At 40.2% G+C, this 19,453-nt stretch overlaps 1 protein-coding gene across 3 annotated transcripts in view; it reads left to right on the plus strand.

The window, feature by feature from the left end:
* Positions 1 to 19,453, plus strand: part of LOC115223971 (alpha-1,6-mannosylglycoprotein 6-beta-N-acetylglucosaminyltransferase A-like) — a 125,450-nt gene that overhangs the window by 10,692 nt on the left and 95,305 nt on the right. The window contains exon 2 of one of the 3 annotated variants that reach the window (XM_029794734.2): positions 12,740 to 12,821. The exons of the other annotated variants lie outside the window; for them this stretch is intronic. The gene's annotated coding sequence lies outside the window, so the exon portion shown is untranslated. The remainder of the gene's footprint in view (positions 1 to 12,739; positions 12,822 to 19,453) is intronic. 3 annotated transcript variants of the gene reach the window in all.

Raw genomic sequence — 19,453 nt, forward strand, 5'->3', positions numbered from 1 at the left:
AAGCTGATTACATCGACCCCAGTGAGTAACAGGTACTTAATTTATCGCCCGAAAGGATGAAAGGCAAAGTCGACCTCAGCGGCGTGCTTACGTTTCTGCCAGCTCACATGCACATGTCCATTTCATATATGTTCTTTCAATTTCTGCTCTCTCATTACACAGATATCCAGTACAATAGCTCTCACATACATTTTCTTCTTTAAAAAGGTACGTGTCTATTTTATTCTATAGGCATATAACAATGACTTCTTCCATACTTTTCCACTTTATATTTTATATTCACTTTTCTTAAATCGGATACGTCTGCTCTATTAAGTTGTAGAACTTTGGCAGTACAGTTAAAAATCATTTCTGCTTTACTTCTTACATAGAATTTCCCTGTAAATTCTTACAGCTTCATGTTTTGGTGATGATTGAAATATCAAACATTTTCTAACTGTTAAAGCAATTCTTAACGTCAACTTCTCTTTGTGGGGTTAATTATCTTCATCTTTAGTTAGTTTCTCATTCAAACTACATAATATGCAGAATTGTCGGATTAATACAGTAGGGTGTTTTGAGGGAGATTTGGCTGCTATTTCTCCCAGGTCTACCTATCATGTAGACGTCTGAACTTCATTTTCATTCACAGATTTGTATTTCAGAAAATTCGCATAATCTTTTCCATAAATCAACTATCATAAAAATTTTAGGTAAATTTTCTACTATGACCTCACATTTTCTATGTATGTGTGGCGCAGGAGTGGCTGTGTGGTAAGTAGCTTGCTAACCAACCACATGGTTCCGGGTTCAGTCCCACTGCGTGGCACCTTGGGCAAGTGTCTTCTACTATAGCCTCGGGCCAACCAAAGCCTTGTGAGTGGATTTGGTAGACAGAAACTGAAAGAAGCCCGTCATATATATGTATATATATATATGTATGTGTGTGTATATATGTTTGTGTGTCTGTGTTTGTCCCCCTAGCATTGCTTGACAACCAATGCTGGTGTGTTTATGTCCCCGTCACTTAGTGGTTCGGCAAAAGAGACCGATAGAATAAGTACTGGGCTTACAAAGAATAAGTCCCGGGGTTGAGTTGCTTGATTAAAGGCGGTGCTCCAGCATGGCCGCAGTCAAATGACTGAAACAAGTGAAAGAGTAAAAGGAGTAATAGCTAATGAGAAAATTGATTAAAACATTTTCTAATGGAATTCCCCTGTTTGTTCCTCCATAAAAACAACCAGTTGCTCACACAGGTGGCATATACCATTTAACATAATCTTTTCCATAAATCAACTATTGTAAAAATTTTATACGATGAGCACACACGCACACACACACACACACACACAACATGTCCATTTCATAAATCTTCTTTCAATTTCTGTTCTCTGGAAATAAAATTTTTACGGATACAACTGCTTGCGAAAATAGGGATTAATACTCTCTCTTTACTCTTTTATTTGTTTCAGTCATTTGACTGCGGCCATGCTGGAGCACCGCCTTCAGTCGAGCAAACCGATCCTGGGACTTATTCTTTGTAAGCCCAGTACTTATTCTATCGGTCTCTTTTGCTGAACTGCTAAGCGGCAGGGACATAAACACACCAGCATCGGTTGTCAAGCAATGCTAGGGGGACAAACACAGGCACACAAACACTGACACACATATATATTTACATATATACGACAGGCTTCTTTCAGTTTCCATCTACCAAATCCACTCACAAGGCATTGGTCGGCCCGAGGCTATAGTAGATGACACTTGCCCAAGGTGCCACGCAGTGGGACTGAACCCGGAACCATGTGGTTGGTAAACAAGCTACTTACCACACAGCCACTCCTGCGCCTTGTGTACCCACATGTGTACCCTTAGTATAAATCTCATGGAAATTCAGCGTGACACAGAATGTGACAAAGCTGACCCATTTGTGTTATAAGTACTATTCATTTTTACCAGCTGATAAACTTAATATAAGAGATTATCAAGTCTTTAATCCTAAGGATTTTGGAATTAGCAACTGAAGCCACAGTATCACTAAATATATCTTTTAAAGAATTTTTACTGATATTTACAAAAAATATCAAGTTGGTGAAGTTTTTGCATTGCAGTGTTTGACATTCTAACAGCTGTAGAACTTGAGCAAAAAACAATTAACAGTATTTATATACAATTTATTGCTATTTGACTTAATGACATCAACCAGCGAACAAATTACATTTAATTAGTCTAAATGGCAATCAGATTTAATGTTTTGTGTGACAGAATCAAGAATCACGAATGCACCAGCTGCACTGTTTTGAATTGCTCTGATCTTATATAAACTTTTGTTCTCTGGAAGAGCCTATTAAGAGTATAGGGACGGCAGGAGTTTCTCTTGTTAAATTCTTTGTTTGAATAGTTTATATTTCTTTATTGCTAACCTTTATTTACAAATTAAACTGTAACAGACATGGAAGGTCACATATTTTGTTGAGAGAGAGGTAGACATTTCAGTTGAATCCAGTGTATGACTGGTACTTATGTTTCTTGACCTTAGGGAGGATGGAAAGATGACGTTGCCCTCAACAGATTTTGAACTCTACTGATTCTGTCTGTTTATCTCTCTTTATTTAAACAAATATTATTGAAGTAGAAGTCCTTAGCTTTATATGAAATGTGGAAATAAGAAAGATACATGTTCATACCTTCCTCCATGGTATTATCAATGTACATTTATCATCATCATCATTGACATCATCATCATCATCCTTTAACATCTTCACATTCTGAGTTCAAATTCCACCGATGTCAACTTTGCCTTTTATCCTTTCGGAGGTGATAAAATAAGCACCAGTTGAGTATTGGGGCCAATGTAATCAATTTACTCCCTCTCTACAAATTGATGCCTTTGTGCCAAAAATAGGAATCAATATTACTTAAAAGTACAAAGCAGTGAGCTGGTTACACTGTTGCAGCATTGGGCAAAATGCTTAGTGGCGTTTTATCTGTCATTGTGTTCTGAGTTCAAATTCCACCAATATCAACTTCACTTTTATGCTTTTGGGAGTAATAAAATAAGTACCAGTCGAGCACTGGGGTTGATGTAATCGACTTACTCCCTCCCCTGAAATTGCTGGTCTTGTGCCAAAATTTGAAACCAATGTTTATCACATGAAAGTAGTCATGTATTAAGATTTATGTATATGTGCATAATATGCATTATAATATCAACCATTCATATAGACACAGGAGTGGCTGTGTGGTAAGTAGCTTGCTTACCAACCACATGGTCCTGGGTTCCCACTGCATGGCACCTTGGGCAAATGTCTTCTACTATAGCCTTGGGCCAACCAAAGCCTTGTAAGTGGATTTGGTAGACGGAAACTGAAAGAAGCCCGTCATATTTGTTTTATTTTTTCTTAATTTTATCTTATCTAGTTTCAGCTCATGAGCTGTGGCCATGCTGGGGCACCGCCATTCAAATATAATGTTCCCATACCATATATATATATGTGTGTGTGTGAATGTTTGTGTGTCTGTGTTTGTTCCCCACCCCCCAAAATCACTCGACAACTGATGCTGGTGTGTTTACATCCCCATAACTTAGCGGTTCGGCAAAAGAGACCAATAGAATAAGTGCTAGGCTTACAAAAAATATGTCCTGGGGTCAATTTGCTCGACTAAAGGTAGTGCTCCAGCATGGCTGCAGTCAAATGACTGCAACCAAAGAAAAAAGAAGAAAAATTCATCTTATATTTATACACACACACACACACACACACACACATACACACAGACAAACAGTGTAAAGTGGTTGGTGCTATGAAGGGTAGCCATCCATAGAAACCAAGCCAAAATCTGAGGCACACAAACAAGTTGTGATTCTCCAACCCATCTAGAAGGTTTGTATATCTATGAATAAAAACTAATTCAGAATGTTGAAGGGGGTGAGCTGGCAGAAACGTTAGCACGCCGGGCGAAATGCTTAGCAGTATTTCGTCTGCTGCTACATTCTGAGTTCAAATTCTGCCGAGGGCGACTTTGCCTTTCATCCTTTCGGGGTCGATTAAATAAGTACCAGTTATGCACTGAGGTCGATGTAATCGACTTAATCCATTTGTCTGTTCTTGTTTGTCCTCTCTGTGTTTAGCCCCTTGTGGGTAGTAAAGAAATAGGTATTTCGTCTGCTGCTACGTTCTGAGTTCAAATTCTGCTGAGGGCGACTTTTTTTTTCATCCTTTCGGGGTCGATAAATTAAGTACCAGTTACGCACTGGGGTTGATGTAATTGACTTAATCCCTTTGTCTGCCCTTGTTTGTCCCCTCTATGTTTAGCCCCTTGTGGGCAGCAAAGAAATATAAAACTAATTCAGACTGCCAAGATGTCTTCAACCTATGCCAACATGGAAAGCAGATATAAGAATGATACTGATTGTGGTGGCGGTGGCAGTGGTAGTGGTGGTGAGGGTGGTGGTGGCGGTGGTTCTGGTGGTGGCAGCAGTGGTGGTGAAGATGTTGCTGCTGCTGATGATGATGATGATGACAGTGACATATGCTTCAATGCATTTATCTTAAATAGGTTTGGTGTTATATTCTCAAGAGGAAATATGTAGGACCAAAAACTGAAAGGATTCAATATCAATGTGGAGATGAATCTCATTCAATTTGGGAGATTAGTCTCTTAATTATTTATGAATCAGTAGCTGCTGGCTGATGATGCTGAGCTGGCAATTAGTGTGCAAGGAAAAATTACGAAACCTAGCAGAAGGCATTCAAATTAATTTATTGCACCGCAGCAAACGTTTCCAGCCTTGCTCTAAAACAGTTTTCAAAGTTACATCGCTTGAATGTATTTCGGGATTTAACAGCCGAAGACAGTAATTTCAACCTTGTTTGTGTCTTAACTTTGGTGAAATCTCAATCGGTTTAAACCACATATTCTCTCTCTCTCTCTCTCTCTCTCTCTCTCTCTCTCTCTCTGTTCTCTCTCTATTTCTTTCAATCTCTCTCTATTTCTCTTTCTTTCTCTCTTTCTATTTCTCTTTCTATCACTCTCTCTCTCCCTCATTCTCTCTCTCTTTATCTCTATTTCTCTCTTTCTCTTCCTTCCTTTCTTACTCTCTCCCCCTTTCTCTCTCTTATTCTCTCTTTCTATTTCTCTTTCTATCACTCTCTCTCTCCCTCATTCTCTCTCTCTCTATTTCTCTTTCTGTTCTCTCTATTTCTTTCAATCTCTCTCTATTTCTCTTTCTTTCTCTCTTTCTATTTCTCTTTCTATCACTCTCTCTCTCCCTCATTCTCTCTCTCTTTATCTCTATTTCTCTCTTTCTCTTCCTTCCTTTCTTACTCTCTCCCCCTTTCTCTCTCTTATTCTCTCTTTCTATTTCTCTTTCTATCACTCTCTCTCTCCCTCATTCTCTCTCTCTCTATTTCTCTTTCTGTTCTCTCTATTTCTTTCAATCTCTCTCTATTTCTCTTTCTTTCTCTCTTTCTATTTCTCTTTCTATCACTCTCTCTCTCCCTCATTCTCTCTCTCTTTATCTCTATTTCTCTCTTTCTCTTCCTTCCTTTCTTACTCTCTCCCCCTTTCTCTCTCTTATTCTCTCTTTCTATTTCTCTTTCTATCACTCTCTCTCTCCCTCATTCTCTCTCTCTCTATTTCTCTTTCTGTTCTCTCTATTTCTTTCAATCTCTCTCTATTCTCTCTTTCTATTCTCTTTCTATCACTCTCTCTCTCTCTCTCTCTCTCCCTCATTCTCTCTCTCTTTATCTCTATTTCTCTCTTTCTCTTCCTTCCTTTCTTACTCTCTCCCCCTTTCTCTCTCTTATTCTCTCTTCTATTTCTCTTTCTATCACTCTCTCTCTCCCTCATCTCTCTCTCTCTCTATTTCTGTTCTCTCTCTATTTCTTTCAATCTCTCTCTTTCTCTTTCTTTCTCTCTTTCTATTTCTCTTTCTATCACTCTCTCTCTCCCTCATTCTCTCTCTCTTTATCTCTATTTTCTCCTTTCTCTTCCTTCCTTTCTTCTCTCTCCCCCTTTCTCTCTCTTATTCTCTCTTTCTATTTCTCTTCTATCACTCTCTCTCTCCTCATTCTCTCTCTCTATTCTCTTTCTGTTCTCTCTATTTCTTTTCTTTCTCCTCTCTCTCTCTCTCTTTTCTTTCTCTCTCTTTCTATTTCTCTTTCTATCACTCTCTCTCTCCCCCTTCTCTCTCTTATTCTCTCTTTCTATTCTCTTTCTATCACTCTCTCTCCCTCATTCTCTCTCTCTCTCTCCTCTCTCTCTCTCTTTTCTCTCTTGCACTTTCCCTCTCTTATTTGGCCTGTTCATATATACCAGTTGATATCCAAATTAAAATAAACTTTTTATTCTTTTACTTGTTTCGGTCATGACTGGGGCCATGCTGGAGCACTGCCTTTAGTCGTACAAACTGACCCCAGGATTTATTCTTTGTAAGCCTAGTACTTATTCAATCAATCTCTTTTGCCGAACCACTAAGTTACGGGGACATAAACACACCAACATCGGTTGTCAAGTGATGGGGGGGGGGGCACAAACACATAAACAGGTATCATCCACTTTCAGTGACAGGCACTTCTTTATGCAGCTGTCCTCATTCATACACATCACATCTCCAAACCAACGTAGTCTTCTCTCTTGCATGCTACATTTGATTCCTCTTATGCCCAACTTTTCTCTCAATACATTTGCACTTTGTCTTACATGTGCACTGTTGTTGCACATCCAACGGAACATACTACCTTTGTTTCTCTCCAGTCTATGCATGTCTTCAGCACTCAGAGTCTATGTCTCACTACTATGGTGTATAGCCGTTCATACACAAGCATCATATAGTCTACCTTTCATTCTGAGAGAGGCCCTTTGTTGCCAACAGAGGTAATAGCATAACGATCAATAATTAATGCCTATTCATTTTTGTTAGAAATTCTAAATTGACTAGCATTTTCCTTACATTGAGTATTATGAAATCTGTCTGTTAGTTTTTTAATTAATAAAATTTGAATGGTGACCACCATTGCTGCTGTTGCCATCTGTGGTTGTTTTCAGCTTCAGAGGCTAAGAGAAATAGGGTTTGGTAAGAAATTGGAAGAGGGGGAGAAATTTCCCTCAAGAGGAGAGAATTGCTGAAAGTTTTATTTCTTTTTATATATACTTATTTTATTACGCAAGTAGATATTTCTATATAATTCATTCTGATTTTTTTTTTTTTTAATATTTTGGTTGTCCTAGTAGCTGCAAGAAGATACAGATAAATTTATTTTGCCCTAAATTTGGGGCTTATCTATGTACTGCAATGTACTTGAGATAAAACTACATGGTCAGAAATAATTTTTTTTAAAAAGAGAACAATTATAAAATATGTGTTGGCATCCTTTTTGTCTCGGGAGACAATGGAGTTGCACATAAAATAGTCTAGTCTGGCTTTTACATTTCATGTCCTGATACATTTCCTGCTGTGGCTGTGTAGTCCTATCCTGGACAAACACTCCCTCTGGCAGGTACCGCAAAGACTGTTCCTGGCTGGTTGTAATATCATAGTTTCTTGTTGATGTCTTTTCTTGTCTTTCCATTTCTCCTCTCTCTCTCTCTGTCACTCCTTTGTATTCCCTCTTTTACGGTATGTCACCAATCTCCACGGTTGCTGGCAACTGCTTCCCAATTGCTTATATTGCTAATTATAAAATATAAAGCACTAATTATGAGCCTTTGCTCTCTCTTCAGGCTTTAACAATCTTGCATCTTGTGTCCTGGTTTCCCACAATGCCAACAATTTATTCCAACCATCTCTTGTTCTTTCTTCTTCAAATAGCTTTCTCTTTTATGTCCAACGTTCCTACTTCACATACTTGCCCCTTCCTTGTTTTGAATCTGGAACTGTAGTCTACTGGAATCTTCCTGTGCTAGACCTTACATACGACAAAAATTCCAGTGCTCTGTCATGCCTCTTGTAGCTAAAAAACAAATCAATTATAGACTGGATTTTCTGTTTGCCTCTGTTTGCCAAGTTGTCATTTAAGTATCTTTGTAATTGTGAGCCGTATGTTTACAATTGGCAATTATTAAAAGCTGCATAGCTTTTTTCTTTTTAATATTTTTTTATGGGGTTAGCAGGAAAAGATAATCTAGTGGAGATCTTTCATTTGAACACAAATAAAGTACAGTTTGCTTTTCGGTGGTACATAAAAAGCATCATCCAATCTTGGCCGTTTGCCAGCTTCGTCTGGCACGTAAAAAGCACCCACTACACTCATGGAGTGGTTGGCGTTAGGAAGGACATCCAGCTGTAGAAACACTGCCAGATCAGACTGGGCCTGGTGCAGCCTTCTGGCTTCCAAGACCCCAGTTGGACCATCCAACCCATGCTAGCATGGAAAGCGGACGTTAAACGATGATGATGATGATGATGAGATAGTTTGAGTTAAAGTCAATCTTAGGGTTTACTTACCAATCCTTTGGCTACTTAAAGCTGCATAACTAAATTCACCACATACTCAATAGTAGTATTTATAGTTCGCCCACACTGTAAAAAGATTATTTATCAATGGACAGTGCAGTATGATATAACCACAGGCTCACCCAACCACTTCATGCCACCCTCCCCACTTCCATTCTGTTTTGAATTAATTTAAATTCAACAGGCGACTGCGACTTTGCTATTGCTTATCTTGATGATATTTTGATAAAGAGTGAGTCAGTGGAGCAACACTTCAAACATATAGGTGCAGGAGTGGCTGTGTGGTAAGTAGCTTGCTAACCAACCACATGGTTCCGGGTTCAGTCCCACTGTGTGGCACCTTGGGCAAGTGTCTTCTACTATAGCCTCGGGCCGACCAATGCCTTGTGAGTTGATTTGGTAGACGGAAACTGAAAGAAGCCTGTCGTATATATGTATATATATACGTATGTGTTTGTGTGTCTGTGTTTGTCCCCCTAGCATTGCTTGACAACCGATGCTGGTGTGTTTACGTCCCCGTCACTTAGCGGTTCGGCAAAAGAGACCGATAGAATAAGTACTGGGCTTACAAAGAATAAGTCCCGAGGTCGATTTGCTCGACTAAAGGCGGTGCTCCAGCATGGCCGCAGTCAAATGACTGAAACAAGTAAAAAAAAAAATTCAGTTTATCGTTAAGCTAATTTTTCTTTCTGGATGTAATCAGTATTCATCAAAAATTTTCTCCATTTGCAACAGTGTGTTAATATCATCCCTCTGCCTCCGTCCATATTGTGCATAGTCGTCTGAGAAAGTATGTCATTCGCTGTTATGCGTGTGTGTGTGTGTTTGGAGAGGCAAAACAAGGTGGTCCAGTTTTCAAGAACGTTTTAAGCAAGACAAGAACACTAACAAACTCTAGCTGTCATGTACGTTACTTGTCAGGAAGCTTTTAATCAACATTGTAAGCGTTAAGTGCAGCTCAAAGTCAACTATATTTGCCTGATGTTGTTATAAGGTTGATGTAAAGAGCAACAGCATTGTTTTTACAAAACTTTGAAGAGTTAGGTAGAATCAGCCAAATTAGGAGAGACAAGAAGTTACAATCTGTTGTCTTGTGTCTGACAGTAAAGAAGTGGTCTCTTTACTCTCTTTTACTCTTTTACTTGTTTCAGTCATTTGACTGGCCATGCTGGAGCACCGCCTTTAGTCGAGCAACTCGACCAAGGGACTTTTGTAAGCCCAGTACTTATTCTATTGGTCTCTTTTGCCGAACCGCTAAGTTACAGGTGACACACCAGCATCGGTTGTCAAGCAATGCTAGGGGGACAAACACACACACACAAACACACACACGCATATATATATATATATATATATATATATACATATATACGACGGGCTTCTTTCAGTTTCCGTCTACCAAATCCACTCACAAGGCTTTGGTCGGCCCGAGGCTATAGTAGAAGACACTTACCCCAGGTGCCACGCAGTGGGACCGAACCCGGAACCATGTGGTTGGTAAACAAGCTACTTACCACACAGCCACTCCTGCGTCTGAAGGAAATATTTTTTGAAGTGAAGGATCAGCACTGGTGTAGCTGTGTGGCAAGAATCTTGCTTTCCAACCACGTGGTACTGGGTTCAGTCCCACTGCATGGCACCTTGGGCAAGTGTCTTCTATTATAACCTTGGGCTGACTAAAGCCTTCTGAGCAGATTTAGTTGACAGAAACTGGAAGAAGTCTATATATATACATAGGAGTGGCTGTGTGGTAAGTAGCTTGCTTACTAACCACATGGTTCCGGGTTCAGTCCCACTGTGTGACACCTTGGGCAAGTGTCTTCTACTATAGTCTCAGGCCGACCAAAGCCTTGTGAGTGGATTTGGTAGACAGAAACTAAAAGAAACCCGTCGTATATATGTATGTATATATATATACATATATATATATATATATATATATATTATATTAAATTAGAGATAAAACCACTATTAGGCAAATCAAACAGTGAAAATCATAAACCAATAAATATTTAAATTAAAGTTAATTTAAAAAAATTATTTAAATTAATAATTTATATATATATAATGTTTGATTTGCCTAATAGTGGTTTTATCTCTAATTTAATATAATATATATATATTTATACTATAAAATTGGATTTAATCTTAAATCTAATTTTTCCCTGTAAGTTTGGATTTACTCCCTAATATTATTATTATTAATTATATATATATATATATATATATATATATATATATATATATATATGTATGTGTGTGTGTGTATATGTTTGTGTGTCTGTGTTTGTCCCCCACACAACATCGCTTGACAACCGATGCTGGTGTGTTACATCCCTGTAACTTAGCGATTTGGCAAAAGACAGCAATAGAATAAGTACCAAGGTTAAAAAAGACGTACCGGGGTGGATACATTTGACTAAATTTCTTCAAGGCAGTGTCCCAGCATGGCTGGAGTCGAATAACTGAAACAAGTAAATAAATAGCAAAAAAGATAGGTGAGGAATATGAGTTGGAACAGATTTAAATGAAGATGTAAAGACAGTTGGAAGCAAATTTTATTCAACAAAAGCAATAACAACATGTAACAAAATCATCTTTAAATGATTGTTCTGGAGCATATTCACCATCTACTTCAATTACTGCTTCCCATTTGCTTGGCAGACAGTCAGACCGTCATTTAACCCTTTAGCATTCAAACTGGCCATATCCGGCCAAAAATATTCTACCTGTTTTATGTTCAAACTGGCCAGATCTGGTCTCTCACACCAGCCCCACAATATCGTTTTAAAAATTAACGGCTACCTCATCAAAATCGCATAGCTACAAGATAATGCATGATTAGTTTAATACAATGAGGATGTAAAAGCATTAATTTTGGCAGAATAATGAGAACACTAAAGGGTTAAAGATGCTTTTTTAAAATATTGTTATTATTTTTGTTGAATAAAATTTGTTGAAAAAAACCCACAATTATTATGCACCAACCCAATACACTCCTTTAATTCTTTAGTTCTTTGAATCATTGCTGCTAAAAATGGGAGGAAAAAAAAAATCTTGCCATTACATCTGAAAATGTTGAAAGTAAGTTGGTGTACCAGCCATGGTACTTTACAAAATGAAGGTGGCAAGCTGGCAGAATCGTTAGCACGCCGGGCGAAATGCTTAGTGGTATTTCATCTGCCGCCACGTTCTGAGTTCAAATTCCGCCGGGGTCGACTTTGCCTTTCATCCTTTCGGGGCCCATAAATTAAGTACCAGTTATGCACTGGGGTCAATAAATTAAGTACCAGTTATGCACTGGGGTCGATGTAATCGACTTAATACCTATGTCTGTCCTTGTTTGTCCCCTCTGTGTTTAGCCCATTGTGGGTACTAAAGAAATAGGTATTTCGTCTGCCGTTACGTTCTGGGTTCAAATTCCGCCGAGGTCGACTTTGCCTTTCATCCTTTCGGGGTCAATAAATTAAGTACCAGTTACGCACTGGGGTCGATGTAATCGACTTAATACCTATATCTGTCCTTGTTTGTCCCCTCTGTGTTTAGCCCCTTGTGGGTAATATAGAAATAGGTACTTTACAAAATGCGCATAAGTCACAGCTTATCAGAACTTATAGCAATGCCACCTCCACCACGACCACGACCACCACCAGTCTTTGAAAGATACCGTCTTCTGAGAGCTGATATCTTTATGTTTATTCCCAGTCATTCAACAACCCACATTAGATGTGACATTTTAGTACCGGCTTGTGCGATCCTTATGTACAAGTTTGTACTGTTGCTCAGTATATTGCCAATAAGATTTTGATGACAAATAAGATTTGTTGATATTTTCTTGGTCAGTACTTCTGAAAAAGGAAGTCGAACAGAACTTTCATTTTGGTTTCAAAGAATTTAGCCTTATTCTACTGAAAAGCTGGAGATTTTGGAAAAAAGTTTCATGTTTTCTCTACCATACCTTTCTCTACTAAATGTCACTCTCACTCTCTCTCTTCCTTTTCCTCCTCCTCCTCAGCTAACTTTCTCTCTCTCCTCATGACTGATTATATCCACATCAATTTGGCTAGAATTTTGCTCTTTTTGGAATTTATTTCCTGTTTCTGTGCTCTCCAAGGTCTATAATCTTGCAATCTGTGATCTCACTTCCTTCCTCCCACCTTTGTGATTTCTCTCTATCTCTTTTTCTCTTTTTTTTAATCTCTAATCTCTTCCTCCTCCTCCTCCTCTAAATTTCTCTCTCTCTCTCTCTCTCTCTTCCTCCAATTCACTTTTGTAATTAATTGTAAGTTTCCACCATTTCAGATACACTCAACCAGTTCAGTCTCTGCTCAAACCTTGCTATCCTACATTACTGCTGACTGATATAATAATAATAATAATATTGGTAAGGTTCTTCGTATGTTTCCTGTCGTGATAACATCATCACTGTCACATTCAGAATCATCATCATCATCATCATTGTCATCATCATCATCACCATCATCATCATCATCACCACCACCAATGCTACCATTCTTTCACCAACACCATTGCCACAGTCACTAACATCATTTTATCAACTGCACTTGTGCTATTGTGTCCATTGGTATCATCATCACCATCACCATCAGTATTTTATGCACAGCTCAATTGCAGCACAATTACAGTCGCTTGTATCATCACCAAAAACACTACCACCACCATCACCAAAATCACCACCATCAGCAGCAGAACCCCCACCACTGCCATATCCACACCTCCACACACATGCACACCACAGCCCTATTTCACCACTGTTCCATGCTCCTGGCCAACACCTTTATCACCACTACCACCACCCTCACCACTGCCATATCCACCCCCACACACACACCACAGCCCTATTTCACCACTGCCATATCCACCACCCCCACACACACTACAGCCCTATTTCACCACTGTTCCATGCTCCTGGTCAACACCTTTACCACCACTACCACCACCCCACCACTGCCATATCCACCACCCCCACACACACACACTACAGCCCTATTTCACCACTGTTCCATGCTCCTGGCCAACACCTTTACCACCACTACCACCACCCTCACCACTGCCATATCCACCACCCCCCCACACACACCACAGCCCTATTTCACCACTGTTCCATGCTCCTGGCCAACACCTTTACCACCACTACCACCACCCCCACCACTGCCATATCCACCCCCCCCCCACACACACACACACCACAGCCCTATTTCACCACTGTTCCATGCTCCTGGCCAATACCTTTACCACCACTACCACCACTACCACCACTCCACCACTGCCATATCCACCCCCCACACACACACCACAGCCCTATTTCACCACTGTTCCATGCTCCTGGTCAACACCTTTACCACCACTACCACCACCCCCACCACTGCCATATCCACCACCCCCACACACACACCACAGCCCTATTTCACCACTGTTCCATGCTCCTGGCCAACACCTTTACCACCACTACCACCACCCCCCATCACTGCCACCACCACCACCGGCTTCGTTACTGTAATCTCATCATAAATTTATAAGTAAATTAAATTTTTTTTTCTTGTTTTTCCTCTTCTTTTTTTTTTACTGTTTTCCTTGAAGAAAATTTTGAAAGATTAAGACGACTTCCTTGTCTAGATAAATTGAGTTTTAAAGTAATTCAATGATATAAGATTTACGAGGGGCGTTCAATAAGTAATGCCTCTGACCCACTTGCCTTTGTTTGATTGAGCTGAAATTTTGCATGTGCAATTATTGATATCTCTATAGATTAAGTGGCAAATTACAGCTCCGAACTAATTGTGGTTTCTGATTTACAGGTGTTTGAAATGAGTAAGTGGGAAATGGAGCATGTTGAGTGTCGAGCAGTGATCCGGTTTTTGTATTTGAAATGATGCACACCACAGGAGACTTTTAATGAAATGAAAGTAACTTATGGTGATGATGCCCCATCATATGATCTTGTAAAAACGCTGGCATCGTGAATTCAAAACATGGTCGGAACTCTGTGGAACAGCTCCCAGATCTGGTCGCACCCCTTCTGCCATTGATGAGGCATCTGTCCATCAAGTTGAGGCTGCCATTTTGGAAGATCGACGCTAACTATTCGCCAAATAGCCCATGAGATCAAGATTAGTACCGGGTCTGTGGAAACTATCATTCATGACCATTTGCATATGCAAAAGGTGTCTGCCAGATGGATTTCCAGGTTGCTCACACTTTTCCAGAAGCAAGAACGCAAGAATTCCAGAAGCAAGAATTTAGGGATGTGCCAAGAAGATGAGTCAAAATTTTTCAAAAGACTGATTACACAGGATGAGACCTGGGTCCATCACTATGATCCAGAGACCAAAGCCCAGTCAATGCAGTGGAAGCACCATGACTCACCTCCTCCAAAGAAGGCAAGGGTGCAGCCCTCCCGCTGCAAGGTCATGCTCACAGTCTTCTGGGACCAGGACGGAGTAGTGATGACAGATTTCCTGGCAAAGGGTACCACAATTACAGTAGTCTATCATGTTTCACTTTTGAGGAAATTAAGAGAAGCTATCGAACCAAGAGGCGGGGCAAGATCAGTAAGGCATCCTCCTCCTGCAGGACAACGCTCTGGTCCACAACTCGCGTGTCGGCCAGATCAGAAGCACAGGCGTGTGCGGCTATGAACTCTCTTCTCCCATCCCCCTACTCTCCTGACCTTGAACCTCTGATTTACACCTCTTCCCAGCCATGAAGTTGTTTTTGAAAGGAAAGCATTTCCCAGATGATGCAGCCTTGATTTCTGAAGTCACGTCGTGGTTGGAGGACCAAGCTGGGGTCTTCTATGAAAACGGTCTCCAGAACTGCATCAAACGATGGGAGAAATGCGTACCTCTGGGTTGTTCCTATGTAGAAAAAGACTAATACCTGTGCCAAGTTACGTTGCTCTACTGCTATGGGAAGTGGGTCAGGGGCATTACTTATTGAACGCCCCTCGTAATTACATGAATTATGTATATATCATCATCATCATCATCATCTTCACCATTTAATGTCTGTCTTCCATGCTGGCATTGGTCAGGACAGTTTCACAGGAGCTGAAAAGCTGAGGACTGCACCAAGTTCCACTGTCTGCTTTGGCAAGGTTTTTATAGTTGGATCCCCTTCCTGGAGCCAACCACTTTACAGAGTGTACTGGGTGCTCTTTCCATGGCACCTGCGCCTGTGCTTTTATATATATATATCAAAATAAGCAACAAGAATGACTCCAATAATTTGGTACGATCGTTTCGTACTACATCATTTTATTAAATGTTGTAAGTATTACAACAGTTTTAAAATGCTTAGTACTCATCAGCCAATTATAGAGGTTTTCCTTTAATACAAAAATTCGTACCAAATTACCGGAGTCATTCTTGTTGCTTATTTTCATTATAATCACCCCACGGATTTTTATGGATAACACCATACAGAATTCTGGTGCATCTAAATTAAGTACCATATTCATTTGAATCTAAATTTTTGCTGAACTTATATATGTGTGTGTGTGTGGAAGCGCAATGGCCCAGTGGTTAGGGCAGCGGACTCGCAGTCGTAGGATCGCGGTTTCGATTTCCAGACCGGGCATTGTGATTGTTTATTGAACGGAAACACCTAAAACTCCATGAGGCTCCGGCAGGGGGTAGTGGCAATCCCTGCTGTACTCTTTCACCACAATTTTCTCTCACTCAGGGTGGCGTCATTTGAAGGCTAAAACAATACAAAGTGCATTGTGACCAGCGATGTGTAGCAACATCTGATAGCCTGATCAGTCACGGGATGATATATATATATATATTATATATATATCTATAATATATTATTATATATCAAGCTTGTTACTATATACTGATGATCTTATCCTCTTTGCAGATTCTATATCAGAGCTAGAAAATAAATTCCAGATGTGAAAGAGTAAAACCTGGAATCTAAGGGCCTTGTTGTTAATTTAGCAAAGGCTAAGGTGTTTGTAAGTAAGAAAACAGAGTGTCCCTGCTTGATTTGTAGTAAAGTTGTGGACAGAAATTCCATAAGGTGTACCCAGTGTAAGCTTTAGACACGTAACAGGTGCAATAGAATAACGGGAAGGTTATCAGAGAAAGTAGTGTTCATGTGTGGAAGATGTGCAGAAGCTATAAAAACTACAGATGCTTGAGAAATTGATTCTCTGAAATGCCCCAGAGTCCCTTTACAGGTAATGGGTAATTTCTGCTACCTAGGGGATAAAATTAGTTATAGGGGGATGTACAGCGAATGTAATAGCTAGAATAAGAATAGGATGGAGAAAATTCAGAGAGTTTTTACCTCTGTTGGCACCTGTTGTGGCTGATGGTCAGATTGGATATCAAGCAATTGGTGACTGTAGAAAAGGTATAGACAGAGATGCTTGTTGTTCAACTCATAATATTTAGAAAAGGTGTGGGGAATATCTCTGTTGGTGGCAAGGAGATTCTATCTTTGAGTGAAAGATAGATTGCACAAGGCATGTGTATGGACTGTAATAATTGCAAGGTGCCAACCGCTGCCGACCGCTCATCCTGGCGCAGCGCAATCACCACAGGAGCAGGGACAGCGCGGGGGGAGGACGGATTCGGTCAGCAGAGCAGAAACGCCAGATGCGGAAAGCCAGAGCCGCCTGCACCAGTAGCATGGGCCCCTACCCACTTCTGCCCCACCTGTGGGAGGCTTCCTTCCGGATTGTGCCTGCCTCACCAGCCACCTCCGGTCTCATAGCGGCAGTTCCACCAGATGATGTCAGTGGTCATCTTCAAACCCGAAGGACGAACATCATTATTATTAATACTTGCAAGGTAGTGAGACGTGGGCAATAAACACAGATGAGGCATGAAGGATGGAAACACATGAAGCAAGCATGATTCATTGAATGAGTAATGTTATTGTGAATGAGCAGTGTGGTACGGATGAGGTGAGAAAGAAACTGGATATAAAAAGAATCAGATGTAGTATGCAAAAGAAAGAGGACTGCATTACTCTTTACTCTTTTACTTGTTTCAGTCATGTGACTGTGGCCATGCTGGAGCACCGCCTTTAGTCGATCAAATCGACCCCAGGACTTATTCTTTGTAAGTCTAGTACTTATTTTATCGGTCTAAGTTACGGGGACGTAAGCACACCAGCATCGGTTGTCAAGCAATGTTGGGGGAACAAACACAGACACACAAACACGTACATACATACATATATATATATACATATATACGACGGGCTTCTTACAGTTTCCGTCTACCAAATCCACTCACAAGGCTTTGGTCGGCCCGTGGCTATAGTAGAAGACACTTACCCAAGGTGCCACACAGTGGGACTGAACCCGGAACCATGTGGTTCGTAAGCAAGCTACTTACCAAACAGCCACTCCTATGTGTGTGGATGACAGACAGTTAAGTAAAGAAGCACTAGGAGATACATGTGTAAAGAACCAGTGAGAGAAGAAGACCCAAGGAAGATGCGGTCAGAAATAGTGAAAGTCGGCAAGCTGGCAGAATCGTTAATACGCCGGGCGAAATACTTAGCGGTATCTCGTCTGCCATTACATTCTGAGTTCAAATTCCGCCGAGGTCAACTTTGCCTTTCATCCTTCCAGGGTTGATTAAATAAGTACCAGTTACACACTGGGTCGATACAATCAACTTAATCCATTTGTCTGTCCTTGTTTGGCCCATCTGTGTGTAGCCCCTTGTGGTTAGTAAAGAAATAGGTATTTTGTCTACCATTACATTCTGAGTTCAAATTTCACTGAGGTTGATTTTGCCTTTCATCTTAGCGAGGTCGATAAATTAAGTACCAGTTACGCACTGGGATCAATGTAATCTAATCGACTCAATCCCTTTCTCTGTCCTTGTTTGTCCCCTCTATGTTTAGCCCCTTGTGGGCAATAAAGAAATAAGAAATAGTGAAAGTCAATCTCAGGATGCTTAACCTCAGAAAGGAGATAACAAAGGATAACAAGTGGGGGGACATGCATTGGAGCTGATTTGTCCAACTCATGTAAGCAAGGACACAAAATGAGATGCCATTGGTGTGAAGCCATAATGGGATACAGTTTTCAGGGTTTTTAATGCTACTGTACTGACCCCTGTATTTTTCTCAGTTAGGTGCTTAATTTTATTCATATCTATTTATGAAGTGATTAACCCTTTCATTACCGTATTTATTTTGAGATGCTCTGTGTTTCTTTCAATTAAGGAGTGGCTGTGTGGTAAGTAGCTTGCTAACCAACCACATGGTTGCGGGTTCAGTCCCACTGCGTGGCATCTTGGGCAAGTGTCTTCTGCTATAGCCCCGGGCCGACCAATGCCTTGTGAGTGGATTTGGTAGACGGAAACTGAAAGAAGCCTGTCGTATATATATATGTATGTATGTGTGTGTGTTTGTCCCCCTAGCATTGCTTGACAACCGATGCTGGTGTGTTTACGTCCCCGTCACTTAGCGGTTCGGCAAAAGAGACCGATAGAATAAGTACTGGGCTTACAAAGAATAAGTCCCGGGGTCGATTTGCTCGACTAAAGGCGGTGCTCCAGCATGGCCGCAGTCAAATGACTGAGACAAGTAAAAGAGAGAGTAGTGTTGGTAAAGAAGTAGAGTACAAAGAGAATATAAAACTAAATAGATTGAAAATAAAAGATAAATAACAAGCAATGTACAACCTAAGTATAGACACACACATACACACATTCGCCCATAAACATACACAGACACACATAGTCACATACATATACACACATATATAAACATAAAAATACTCATATCTTTATATGAAGTTGTGTGTGTGAGTGTCTGTCTACTCCGATTTAGATTCCTAACTACTCTCACATTTTGCGGTGCAGTTTAACCAAAAACAGGTATCTTATAGTCGTGATTCATATCAAGCCCTTCTGGGTATTAGCACGTGTCTACAATGAGTTTATGATTTAAAAAAAAAATTTACCATTATTTTTCCGCATTTTTAATGCATGTTTTGCTCGATTTATATAAGGGAAATAACTC

The sequence above is a fragment of the Octopus sinensis genome, linkage group LG24, assembly GCF_006345805.1.
Source record: "Octopus sinensis linkage group LG24, ASM634580v1, whole genome shotgun sequence".
In the NCBI taxonomy this organism is placed as follows: domain Eukaryota; kingdom Metazoa; phylum Mollusca; class Cephalopoda; order Octopoda; family Octopodidae; genus Octopus; species Octopus sinensis.